Here is a 13,283-nt window from a genome sequence, read left to right as displayed (position 1 = left end):
CCAACCCCGAGAATACGGCTCGGCCCCAAATCAACAACAACCATCCGGGAATTTAACCCGGCCAAACCAACAACAATGCTAACAATTCATCCTAGCAATATTCCAACATTCAATTCAATTCAACTTGATTCAATTCTATTCAATTCACACAATGTTCCAACAACTTAATCAACATACTATTTCTTCCGAGACCTTCAACTTCAACCTCAACCATACATTTACTTATCATTAGTATACATTTACTTCAACCACACCCTTTATTCGATATCACATAATTCATAACGGCAACAACTAGAATATCCAATTACATCAATTTACCTTAACTTACCAAACAGCACCATTCTTGACCACAATGACTTCTTACACATTTTTCATACAATTTCATCCATCTCTACACATTACAACAACAACAACATGCTACATGAAATTCACTCCTCCGCTTTCCACATGACACAACTCACACACACGGCCAACACCATGTATATACAACTACAACTTCAACATGGATGATTTCATAATTTCCATTTTCATCACATAATTCTTAGCAATGACGACTAAAATAATAAGGAACATTGATTCATTTCTTGCATACCAAGCAGCCCCTACACGGCCAACACAACCATATCATATTTTCATGAATTTCTATTCACCTTTACACATTACAACCCTTCACAACCCATCTACAACACATAAAGAAAAGATCAAGTCTCACCTCTTCCACACCATACCACAACCACACGGCCACAACTATCTATATATATACTTCCATATATTTCATCCATTTCTCTACCCTACACACAACAACAATCAACCTACTAAATAAAAATCATTTCATCTTTCTACACAACGCCCATGCATTCGGCCAACACAAACACACAACATTTCCATATTTTTCATTCATTTCTACACATCAAAACATGTACCAATTACCCACAATACATGAAAGAAGATGGAATCCTTACCTTTTCCTTTCAATTCCCCTTCTCGGCTAGAAGTGGTCATAGCAACAACGAGTGATTTTCTTGTTCCAACAACTACTCCACGTCGACGAGGGTCTCCCAATTAGTATGAACACTAAAAGAAAAGAATTTTTCATGATCAAAATTGAGGGGCAAGTTTCGGCCAGCCCTCTTGGCCGGTTGCCTTCTCTCTTTGTTTTTCATCTCTCTTAATTTTTCTAGACTTGGCAAATAATGAATTGGCCTTCCTTTCATGACTTAGTCATATATATATATATATATATATATATATATATATATATATATATATATATATATATATATATTATGAGCATGTGAGGGGCACATGCCCCTCTTCACTTCTCTAAAGAATTCTTCTCTTTTTCTCTAGGATTTTCTTGAATTTAAAAGAAGACTAATGTCTTCTTAAACAAGTTTTGGTCCCTGCCTTATTTTTATAGTTTACAAATAGCCCCCTTTAATTAAAATCAGGGCATATAGTGCACGGCCAACATGGCCCCTTCATGAAACTTTGTAAAATTACCATTTTGCCTCTAGGCTTCCACATTATTTCCATCGGTCATTTTGCGAATTCCCCTTTTTACCCTTAACCTTTCTCAATATTTCCATGCAATAATATTCATAAATAATATTTATAACCAACTCGTCTATTAGAATAACTTTTGAAAATGATCTCGTCCTTAACTTCCCACGACGACTTTGGGATTTCAAAATGTACAAGATACGGGCTATAACATCCTCCCCCCCCCCCTTTAGAACATTCGTCCTCGAATGTTCAACTGTCCTTATGGGGTCTTGTAGCACTTCGGGAGGGGGTTCCTTTATAGTTTCCCTTTTCTTCATGCCCATTCCATATCATTTTATCCTACTTTCCTCATTATCAAACCCCTGAATCCTTACACGAGTCCTCATTCCATGTTATGGGTCTCTTTTTCTAGTACTTGAAAATATTTCGACCCCTTGTTGTCTTAAGATGATATGATCTCCCCCCCCCCCCCCTTTAAGGGGTTCCTCATACGCCAACAGTCCTCTCATGAAGTCTCCATTTATACATTATCCCTTACCTTCCTCCAACTTTATGCCTGCATATCGAAAATTTCTTATCGTACATTCTTCCTTTGCTTTCTGTCTACGTCGTCATTTTGTCCACATTTCCTATACTTTTCCATCCACAACTCGTCCTTTTACTTGCTTGGTCCACCTACCCGTGATTCTTCCTTAATTACGCTTTTGTGCTATAACTGTACATCCATATTTCTCCGGCGTTCCGCTATTCTTGCCCTCGGCACAGAATCCTTACTCTCTTTATCCTTACTTATACATCATCATAGCTACATACTTGTTCTTCTGTGAATCTCTCATCTTATCATTATTACAGACCTAAGCATTCCTCTTTCGTATCCCCCTATCCTTATTCACTATTCCTTTATCCTCACTTATCCACATTGGTCCTCGAACCTCCTTCCGATATTCCGATCTCTCTGTTTCCTATCTGCTCACTCTCTTCCTTCTTCAAACACCATTATACTGGAACTCCCAACCTTGCCTTATGGTAACATAATAACATCTTACTTCGCCACACTTGTACCATTTACTCTTGCCGTCCCTCGAACTTCGGTACCCTTACACGATCAATGCCTTCTTTTACCATAGCTCCGGTTGCTAGGGCACATACGCCATCGATGTCATCATATGTGGAATATCCCACACATTCACATATACCCATATATATTTTTACTATCAACTAACCTACAAAATATCTCCGAACGCTATTCAAGCCTGTCTTGATTCCCGAGCTGTGGTGCACTCCTTGTCTCTTTACCGAGCTAATTTGCCTCGTTCTACGCGTCTTCTTAAGGTTTCCAATCATCCCATATAATCTGGTTTCACTCAGGCTATTCTAGTTTTCCATTTGTCTTTTATGTCAGAATATGTAGAATTCCTTGTAAACTTCCCAGGGGGTCACCCATCCTAGGATTGCTCCCACCTGAGCACGCTTAACCTTGAAACTTTAGTGGAATCCGATGCCTTAATGCTGATATTTTCAGGTCCTCTTCCGCGCATGACCTTTACTACATGATTCGGGACTAGTCGGGGTCTTACAGGTCCCGGGTCACCCTCGTGACACGTCTTTTCTTCCACAATTACCATTTTACCCTTTTCGGCCCTCAGTGCTCACCTTTCACTTTCGTGTGTAACTACTTTTCATCCTAGGTCCCCAGACCCCTGATGATAACAGATACACCTTCGTTGCCATTATTTATGGATGCCCTGATATCAGTCCGTTCGAATTTCCTACTTACTGCCTTTACATAATAATCTGTAGAAAAATTAATTGTAAACTTTCTGAGCCCTCCATCAGACCTTGTTGCTCTTAGACTATTTCCCCTGTACACAACAAATATCAACAACACCTTACAGAGCATACCGCCATATCATATTCTGGCCATCCGGGACTGCCAATTCCAGGTAGCAGGTCAAATACGTCAATACTTACCCCTGTGACTTTCCGTGTCACCACTTACCTCTTCCGTCATATGTAAGGCTTACATAAGGATTTCAGTTCCTACGGCTGGCTCTATCGCACTATCTAGGACAGAAGGAAGGTCGACAATCCCTAAATGCCCTGTAGCCTCCTGATTATAGATGTGGCCGGCTTCACACCATAAACAGGACTCTACTGGACACGACTTTGCAGACAACCCCACGGACAGACCTTGCTCTGATACCACTTTGTCACACCCTAACCTTATTAGGGTGTGATGGGCACCCGACCCCACATACGGAGCCGAGCGAACCCTCAGACTCTGATTTCACACATACTCTTTCCAAATTTCCAGAATCTGATCACACGAAACATACAATAAGACTTATAACAAAAGCTGTGAACCGACATTGTCTTAAGTGGCCACATGTATCGAACATACTAGACATATCGTATCAAAATCAGTAGGCAGGCGGAATGTACATCGCTTGAACACATACACATATACCAAACATATGGGCCGTTTAGGCCATCATAGCAGACAAGGCCGCTTAGGACACAAATCTTAGATAAGACCAAACAGTATCTGTAGATATATGAAGCATCTTACGAACTGACTCTTTGTACCCACGACTCTGTCTGCAAAGTCTCTAAGACAGATCAGAAATAACAACTTATATACGCTCTGACTCAGCGACACTCCGGAGGAGGGTGGAGCTCGCCAATCCCGCTGACACATCTCCTAGCATAGTCTTCTGCTCATCAGGGTGTACCTGCGTGGCATGAAACGCAGCCCCCGAAGAAAGGGGGTCAGTACGGAATATGTACTGAGTATGTAAGGCAAGAAGTACAGTAAACAGAATCATAATCAGAATCAAAAGTACAGAAGTATAACAGACGGAATCATAATCAGACTCAGATATACAGATGATATACAAAATAGTAGAAATAGCTTACTGGAACACAGACCATGCATGCCAAGAACGGTATCCGGTCCTTTACAGGACCCGGGGAAAACGTGGCGCCTCCCGGCCTTAGGCACCACACACATCATACTTCAGAAGATTTGCTCCTATCTCCGACACACATCATAATATCAGAATGTACATATGCATACAGGCGGTTCAGCGAACCAAACACATCATACTTCGTAACACATCATACTTCGGAATTCATATACGGCGCCCGGTCCTCAGGCGAGGAACTCGGGAACCGTGCGCACGATATAAACCGGCCCGGGACTCGGTGAAGGAAGCAGACTCTATGCACGAGCAGCAAAATGAGAAACTAAATGCACATAATCAAGACTCAAGGGATTAACCTAACGTATTATCCGAATATCCGTAACAGATTACTCGTAACAGATTACTCATACCAGAATTCTTATATCAGATTGCTTATGTCAGCATACTTATCTCAGCATACTTATGTCAGAATACTTACTTCGGAATACTTATTTATAGCAGAGATTTTCATATCAGAACGCTTATGCCATATACTTACATCAGACTATTTATATCAGAATTTTCAGACCAGAACACTTATGTCAAATTACGGATGTCAGAATACTTAAGTCAGGATCCGCCTATCAGGATTATTAGATACTTAAACTAGGGAGGACATACAAATCATAAACAGACTCGGAATCACATAATGGAATAGTCCCAACATATCAATTCATACCTTACTTGGCTCTAAGACATGCCAAAAGAAAGAAAGGGTAACCCTTACATACCTGTGTCGCGCCTTACCAGCTACGCTTATGCATCCAACTTGTTTGTCTACATGCAAGAGAATTCATCCATTCATTAGTTTCATTATCATATACTTGCCTTAACCTTCCAAACACATTCACTTATATTCTGCCAGAATTTCGGCAGCACCTCCCCTGTAAATATACCAACCCCGAGAATACGGCTCGGCCCCAAATCAACAACAACCATCCGGGAATTTAACCCGGCCAAACCAACAACAATGCTAACAATTCATCCTAGCAATATTCCAACATTCAATTCAATTCAACTTGATTCAATTCTATTCAATTCACACAATGTTCCAACAACTTAATCAACATACTATTTCTTCCGAGACCTTCAACTTCAACCTCAACCATACATTTACTTATCATTAGTATACATTTACTTCAACCACACCCTTTATTCGATATCACATAATTCATAACGGCAACAACTAGAATATCCAATTACATCAATTTACCTTAACTTACCAAACAACACCATTCTTGACCACAATGACTTCTTACACATTTTTCATACAATTTCATCCATCTCTACACATTACAACAACAACAACATGCTACATGAAATTCACTCCTCCGCTTTCCACATGACACAACTCACACACACGGCCAACACCATGTATATACAACTACAACTTCAACATGGATGATTTCATAATTTCCATTTTCATCACATAATTCTTAGCAATGACGACTAAAATAATAAGGAACATTGATTCATTTCTTGCATACCAAGCAGCCCCTACACGGCCAACACAACCATATCATATTTTCATGAATTTCTATTCACCTTTACACATTACAACCCTTCACAACCCATCTACAACACATAAAGAAAAGATCAAGTCTCACCTCTTCCACACCATACCACAACCACACGGCCACAACTATCTATATATATACTTCCATATATTTCATCCATTTCTCTACCCTACACACAACAACAATCAACCTACTAAATAAAAATCATTTCATCTTTCTACACAACGCCCATGCATTCGGCCAACACAAACACACAACATTTCCATATTTTTCATTCATTTCTACACATCAAAACATGTACCAATTACCCACAATACATGAAAGAAGATGGAATCCTTACCTTTTCCTTTCAATTCCCCTTCTCGGCTAGAAGTGGTCATAGCAACAACGAGTGATTTTCTTGTTCCAACAACTACTCCACGTCGACGAGGGTCTCCCAATTAGTATGAACACTAAAAGAAAAGAATTTTTCATGATCAAAATTGAGGGGCAAGTTTCGGCCAGCCCTCTTGGCCGGTTGCCTTCTCTCTTTGTTTTTCATCTCTCTTAATTTTTCTAGACTTGGCAAATAATGAATTGGCCTTCCTTTCATGACTTAGTCATATATATATATATATATATTATGAGCATGTGAGGGGCACATGCCCCTCTTCACTTCTCTAAAGAATTCTTCTCTTTTTCTCTAGGATTTTCTTGAATTTAAAAGAAGACTAATGTCTTCTTAAACAAGTTTTGGTCCCTGCCTTATTTTTATAGTTTACAAATAGCCCCCTTTAATTAAAATAAGGGCATATAGTGCACGGCCAACATGGCCCCTTCATGAATTTTTCTTGAACTTTGTAAAATTACCATTTTGCCTCTAGGCTTCCACATTATTTCCATCGGTCATTTTGCGAATTCCCCTTTTTACCCTTAACCTTTCTCAATATTTCCATGCAATAATATTCATAAATAATATTTATAACCAACTCGTCTATTAGAATAACTTTTGAAAATGATCTCGTCCTTAACTTCCCACGACGACTTTGGGATTTCCAAATGTACAAGATACAGGCTATAACAATTCACACTAATGTTAGTTTCATTATATCACACTTTTCCTAGTTTTCAAATTAAACTATTTTATATTCTGCCGAAAATCTAGCAGCATCTCCCCTATTTATATGCCTAGCCTGAATTCTTAATTCAACAACCAAAAACAAGAACAACAATACCAAAATCAATAACATCATTTCCCATACCAAAGTATTCCATAAAATAGCCCACACGCTATTTTTCCACTTTCATAACTAATCAATTCACCATACAATCATTTAACCACTTTATCTTCATAAATAAGTCTTTATTAACACAAATAGCAAGAGATCCATACCATTCTCCCATTAATGTTGTTGTCTCTTCACTTTTCCACCTTAAGTTTAGGCCACAACACACTGCTATATGTTTTTGCAACAATAACTATACGCTATCCGGATCGGAATTTGGAAATTATACCTGGTTTTGCTTAAAAGTGTGTGTGGGAAGGTTGGGGAATTTTCCAGAGAATTTGAGAGATTTTTGGGTGTGTTTTGCTGAGAAATGGGGGGTGACCCCTTTTTCTAACGGTCCAGGTTCTGCCTGGACCGGCATAAAATTTACTCAGCGCATTCGCGCCGGCACGTGGCTCATTTGCACTGAGTAGCTGGGTCTTGCCCTGTGCATTCACGCCACCTTCAGGCGCATTCGCGCAGGGTTAATTCTGTCACGACCCAACTAGGGGCCGTGACGGATACCCGATACTTGTACCGAGCACCCCTTATCTATCATTTTACCTTTATTACTGAGTGGGCCGTATGAACTATACCCTGTCTCTTTTGTTTTTGCTTAACATTAACATTAGTAGCAAAATTATAAACATAGGCTAACAAACTTTGCTAGCTCATTATACAGCGACGAGGACCGTCAAAAGTACAAAACATCTAACTGTACATATCTGTCTACGAGCCTCTAAACACAGTACACATATACATAGGAAGGGCCGAGTACTGCCGTGCCCGAACATATATACACAAAATAGTACCAAGAAATTGATGCTCCGGAACAACTCGAGCGCTGCTACAATACTGCTGATGAAGCTCCTAGGAGCCAAGTCTGTCTACCTGCTGACCTGCGCGGCATGGAACGTAGCGTCCACAAGAAGGGACGTTAGTACGAATAGTGTACAGAGTATCTAAGGCATGGAAAATAATACAAACAGAAACATAAGGTATGATTAACAATATCATGGGATCATAGGACATATAGTGATACAAGAAGTAACCTGTACATAGGAATACCCTTTCAGGCCGGATACCATGCATGCTTGTCTTTCCCTTAAAAAAAACATTTCTTTTTCATAGACATAGAAAATAGAACTTATATCATGTCATGTCTTATCATATCATATCATATCGTATCATATCATATGAGATCATGTCATATCATATCGTGTCATATCATATCATGTCATATCATATCAGGTCATATCATATCAGGTCATAGCATAGCACCGAACGACGTTGGCTCGCCCACATAGCACCGAAATACCTCGGCTCGCCCATATATCCCGCGTCCGGGATGATAAGCCAGCTGACCAGGTGGCAATGAAACATGTTTCTCTTCCCATCCCCCATGTACATATTCATATCTCATATACATATGTCATATAAGCATGCAGGAGAGCCCAAAGAAAATCATGTATCCATCGGAGTGACGTAAGGTTGGTGACCTCCGATTACATTACGGAATAACCGGGATCGCTTTGTCTCACCTTGAAGGAACGAGTATTTTAAGGCGAGACTATCAACGGAGAATAGCACTAGAAAATAACATAGTATGAACCCAAGGGCATCATAGACATCAATTCATGTTTTGAAATATTTAGAAAATATTGTCATGACCAAGGAATAGAATTAAAAATCAAGAACAAGTTTGATACTTTCGTATTTATATTGGGTCCTTAGCTTAAGACTCTTAGTCATGGAATCATTCTTGTCATACTTATCATAGACGTATTCTCTTCCTTAGCATCATCGTTATCATGGTCATCATAGACATATTTCCATTAGAATGGTACGATACTTATCGTTTGATAATTGGGACAAGGATCAAAAGTTTCCTTTGAATTCTGCTTCAAAATAAGTCAAGCGGAACAATAAGGAAAATCCGGGAACAATGGGCCCACCTCGGGCCGAATGGGGAAGCGTGCACAATTTGCATATATTACACGTCATGGCGTTGCTTGTGAGGGTTTCAAGGTAGTCGGGTCCTATTTATACAAGTTCTAGAGGTTTGGAAAGTTTTTCCAACTTTTCGCACACTTTCTAATTTAATTCTACTGAATGAAAGAGGGGAAACTTTAGGTGCGGATTCCGGAAAATGGAGTTGTCCCCGAGGTTCATATCCAACATATTACGTCTAAGACATGCCATAGGAGGAAGGGTGAAGCCTTACATACCTCTTTTCGCTCCTTATGCTATTCCGAATTCAAGTTGCAAATCCGCCACAATCTACAAATTGGTCATATTTACCAAACCTTAATTAGAACATTTAGAATTGGAATCTTAAGATAGTGCTTGGCTACCGAAATTTCGGCAGCACTTCCCCTGTAAATACATGATTCTCAAAGATCTACTTAGCCAATTCTCATCAACAATAATCTGGGAATTCAACCCGGCCAAACTATCAATCATAATGTCAACAACCATACTAACAATTTCCATATTTAATCCAAGATACATTATAACAACTCAATCAATTTACTATTTCTTTCAAAACCTTCCAACTCCAATAAAAACAATAACAACCTTATAACATATATTCCAACAACACCATACTAATATCATTGTCTTCCATACATGTAAGAACATAATATTCAATTTACATAATCTTCCAAAACAAGTTTCCAACAATTACAACCTAAACTAAAATTATTAAACTTCCACTTCTGACCATAGATTTCATTACAACAACAACCAAAATACAAGATAGAATTTGCTCACTATCCTTTCACAATACAACACACACACAAGCACGGCTCTACACACCACACACCCACAGCTTCCACACAACCACACCATATATCTATGTTTTTCATGAATTCCACTCACTTTCACATACTACAACATACATAACATATGGAAAAGGATTAAACCATACCTCTTTCCTTGATTCCTCACTTGACTAGGATTCACAACTTATGTAAATATGTGTTTTTCTTGCTCCATGAGTACTCCACCTTGCTAAGGGCCCTTTAATTAGTAGAGAATGATTTTTGAAGAAATTGTTTCCAAGGTTTTTGTTGATCTTGAGCTTGGCCGAATGGCCCTAGTAGTTTCCTCCTTCTCTTCTTATCCTTTGCTCTCTTGAAATTTCTAGAGAATTATGGAATAAACATGACTTAGTCATCTTTTATATTTCATGTATTAAATCCCACATGGGCTTGGCCCATGTCCATGGCCGGTTGGGCTCCCTTTATTTTTTTAAAAATTCCAAGCCCAATTATATATTTTTTTCATGACAAGTTGTAATTCATAAAACAATTTTCCAAATTCGAATTTTGCCCTTACTCATCCTCGATATTTCCACGTCCATAACTTTCATAACAACTTGCATACTAAACCAAATCAAAATATACCCTTGTCCTTAACTTCCCTCGATTTCCTTGAATTATCCGACTGTACAAAAATGCGGGATATAACATCCTCCCCCCCTTTAGAATATTTGTCCTCGAATGTTAAACTGGCCTCATAGTGTATCATAATACTTCGGGGAGGTCTCCTTCGTAAACATCTCACATGTCGCTTAACATATCCATTTTAGAAGCTTAGGTTACCTTTATGTCGTAGGTCACTTGAGTTAGCTCCGAACGCTGGCCCTGCGTTAATAAGCCTCCTTTATTGGATCTTGAATCGTCATAGTCCATTTTAGGTCTAACATGCTCTCCCCCTTTTATTAAGAGGGTCTACACACGCCTATGCCCTTTAAATAATCGTTGCCTTCCGCGATCTTTTACAATTGTAATTCCTTCTTCGCGGAGTTTGTTGCGTCTATTCCCTGGCTAGATATGTTCTCGTATATCACTGAATTAGGGCTTTCTAGCCTTAACTAGTGTGGGTTCGGCATCGGTCTTACCCTGTGACATCCGTACGTATACCCGTCATCATGTCTTTTGAATTTCATCCAGCTAGCATATTCTATGTATCGCAACTTCATTTCTGGGACTTAACAGTCACAATTAATATATTACATAATATGGGGAAAGTTGGGGTCTTGACCATTTCCGGAACGCTCTCGTAACGCATCTTTTTCTTTTGATTACCATTTTAGCCTTCGTAACCTCCAGTATCCGCCCCTTACCTATGAGTACATCTAATCTTGTCCCAAATTTCCAAATTCTGAGTACGATCAGCAACACAAAGAACATTATACGATAGAGTGGAATCTAGATCAATTAACACATACATATCATAGAAAAGTGCCGATAACGTACCCGTGGCCGCGTCTGCGGAAGGTTCAGAATCCTGTCATCCTGCCAATGCATATATGCGGTGTGGAGGGCCGGCTGAACTGGGTCCCCCTCCTCCTCTGCCTCGGCCACGGCTTGTTAGAGCTTGGGAAGTCTGTCCAGGAGGGCGCACGGTCGACGATGAACCAACCGCTGATCCGACAGGCTGGGTTCTGCTTCCCGCATTCCTTAGCGGGCAATCACGCATCAAATGATCAGTCCGACCGTAGGAAAAACATGGACCAGTATCCCGGTAACACTGTCCAGAGTGTGGCCTGCCACACTGAGCACACCGTAGTGGGGGTTGCCCCGTCCTGTTAGATTCAGCTCTATACTGGGACCCCGAAGCTCTGGCACTCTGATCTGGTCCTGAATCAGTAGAACGATCGAATCCCCTATCCGCAAATCAAGGAGGTGCACTGTCCGCTGATTGGCCTGAATACCTAGATTGCTCCTGTGCCTGTCACCCTCTATACTTACTTCTAGTCCCAGAGGATCTGCCCCTTTTTCTGGAACCCTTATCTGAATAACGCTCCTCTCTCCGAATAGGCATGGGCCTGGATACGGGTAATAGTCATCCCGTCCTTGAGTGAAGCCGTCAAGCACTCCTTAACTAAATGTGGCCCCAGCCCACTCACAAACCCGTGCACGTGATCTCCCATATTAGCTATCATAGCTGGGGCATACCTGGCTAACGAGTTAAAACGAAGACTGTATTCTCGAACGCTCATATTTCCCTGTCTAAGGTTCAAGAACATATCGGCTCGAGCCCGTCGGACCTCCGGTGGTAGAAAATATCGCAGAAATGCCTCAGTAAATTCCTGCCAAACCGGGGGAGGGGCATTCGCTCCCCTCGAAGATATCCAACTAATATACCACAGAACTGCTACATCCCGCAATCTGTATGAACCCAATTCCACTGACTCTGTATCCGAGGCATGTATGATTCTCAGTGTCCTCAGCATCTCGTCTATAAAGCTCTGCGGGTCCTCTTCCGGTTTCGATCCATAAAACTCCGGAGGTTTCAGGGTAATAAAGTCACGAGCCCTTGCACTCACCGCCCTGTCTCCCGGGTCTACATCTTGCCGCTGAACCTGTGCGGCAACTAGCTGAGTCAATAACTGGATAGCCTCTGTCATCTGCTGGCCCGGAGCTGCTGGCGGTGGAACTAGAGGTGCTGGGGCTGGAGCTGGAACTCTTTCGTGCTCTGCTGATACAGGGGAAGCAGGAGGAGTCTGAGGGGGAGCATCATTATAGGACTCGTCTTCTTCTGGCTCCCGTTCAACTCTGCTTCCAGCCGCCAACTTGCCCTTCTGGGCCGCCGTAGTATTCCTCTTCTTCGGCATTACTGAAATCGTAACATAGAATTAAGAAAACAACAAGGAAGCCTGGGAACATAGCTCTATTGCACGATCTAGAAGACAAAGAAGGTCATATTTCCTAAATGCCCTGCAGCCTCCTGTCTATATGTGTGGCGCGCTACACACCCACAAACAGGACTCTACTGGACACGGCTCGTAGACAAACCCCTAGGACCGCCTGCTTTGATACCACTTCTATCACGACCCAACTAGGGGCCGTGACGGATACCCGATACTTGTACCGAGCACCCCTTATCTATCATTTTACCTTTATTACTGAGTGGGCCGTATGAACTATACCCTGTCTCTTTTTTATTTCCTTAACATTAACATTAGTAGCAAAATTATAAACATAGGCCAACAAACTTTGCTAGTTCATTATACAGCGATGAGGACCGTCAAAAGTACAAAA

This window comes from Lycium barbarum, chromosome 8 (genome assembly GCF_019175385.1).
Source record: "Lycium barbarum isolate Lr01 chromosome 8, ASM1917538v2, whole genome shotgun sequence".
In the NCBI taxonomy this organism is placed as follows: Eukaryota; Viridiplantae; Streptophyta; class Magnoliopsida; order Solanales; family Solanaceae; genus Lycium; species Lycium barbarum.
This window is presented reverse-complemented; position numbering follows the sequence as displayed.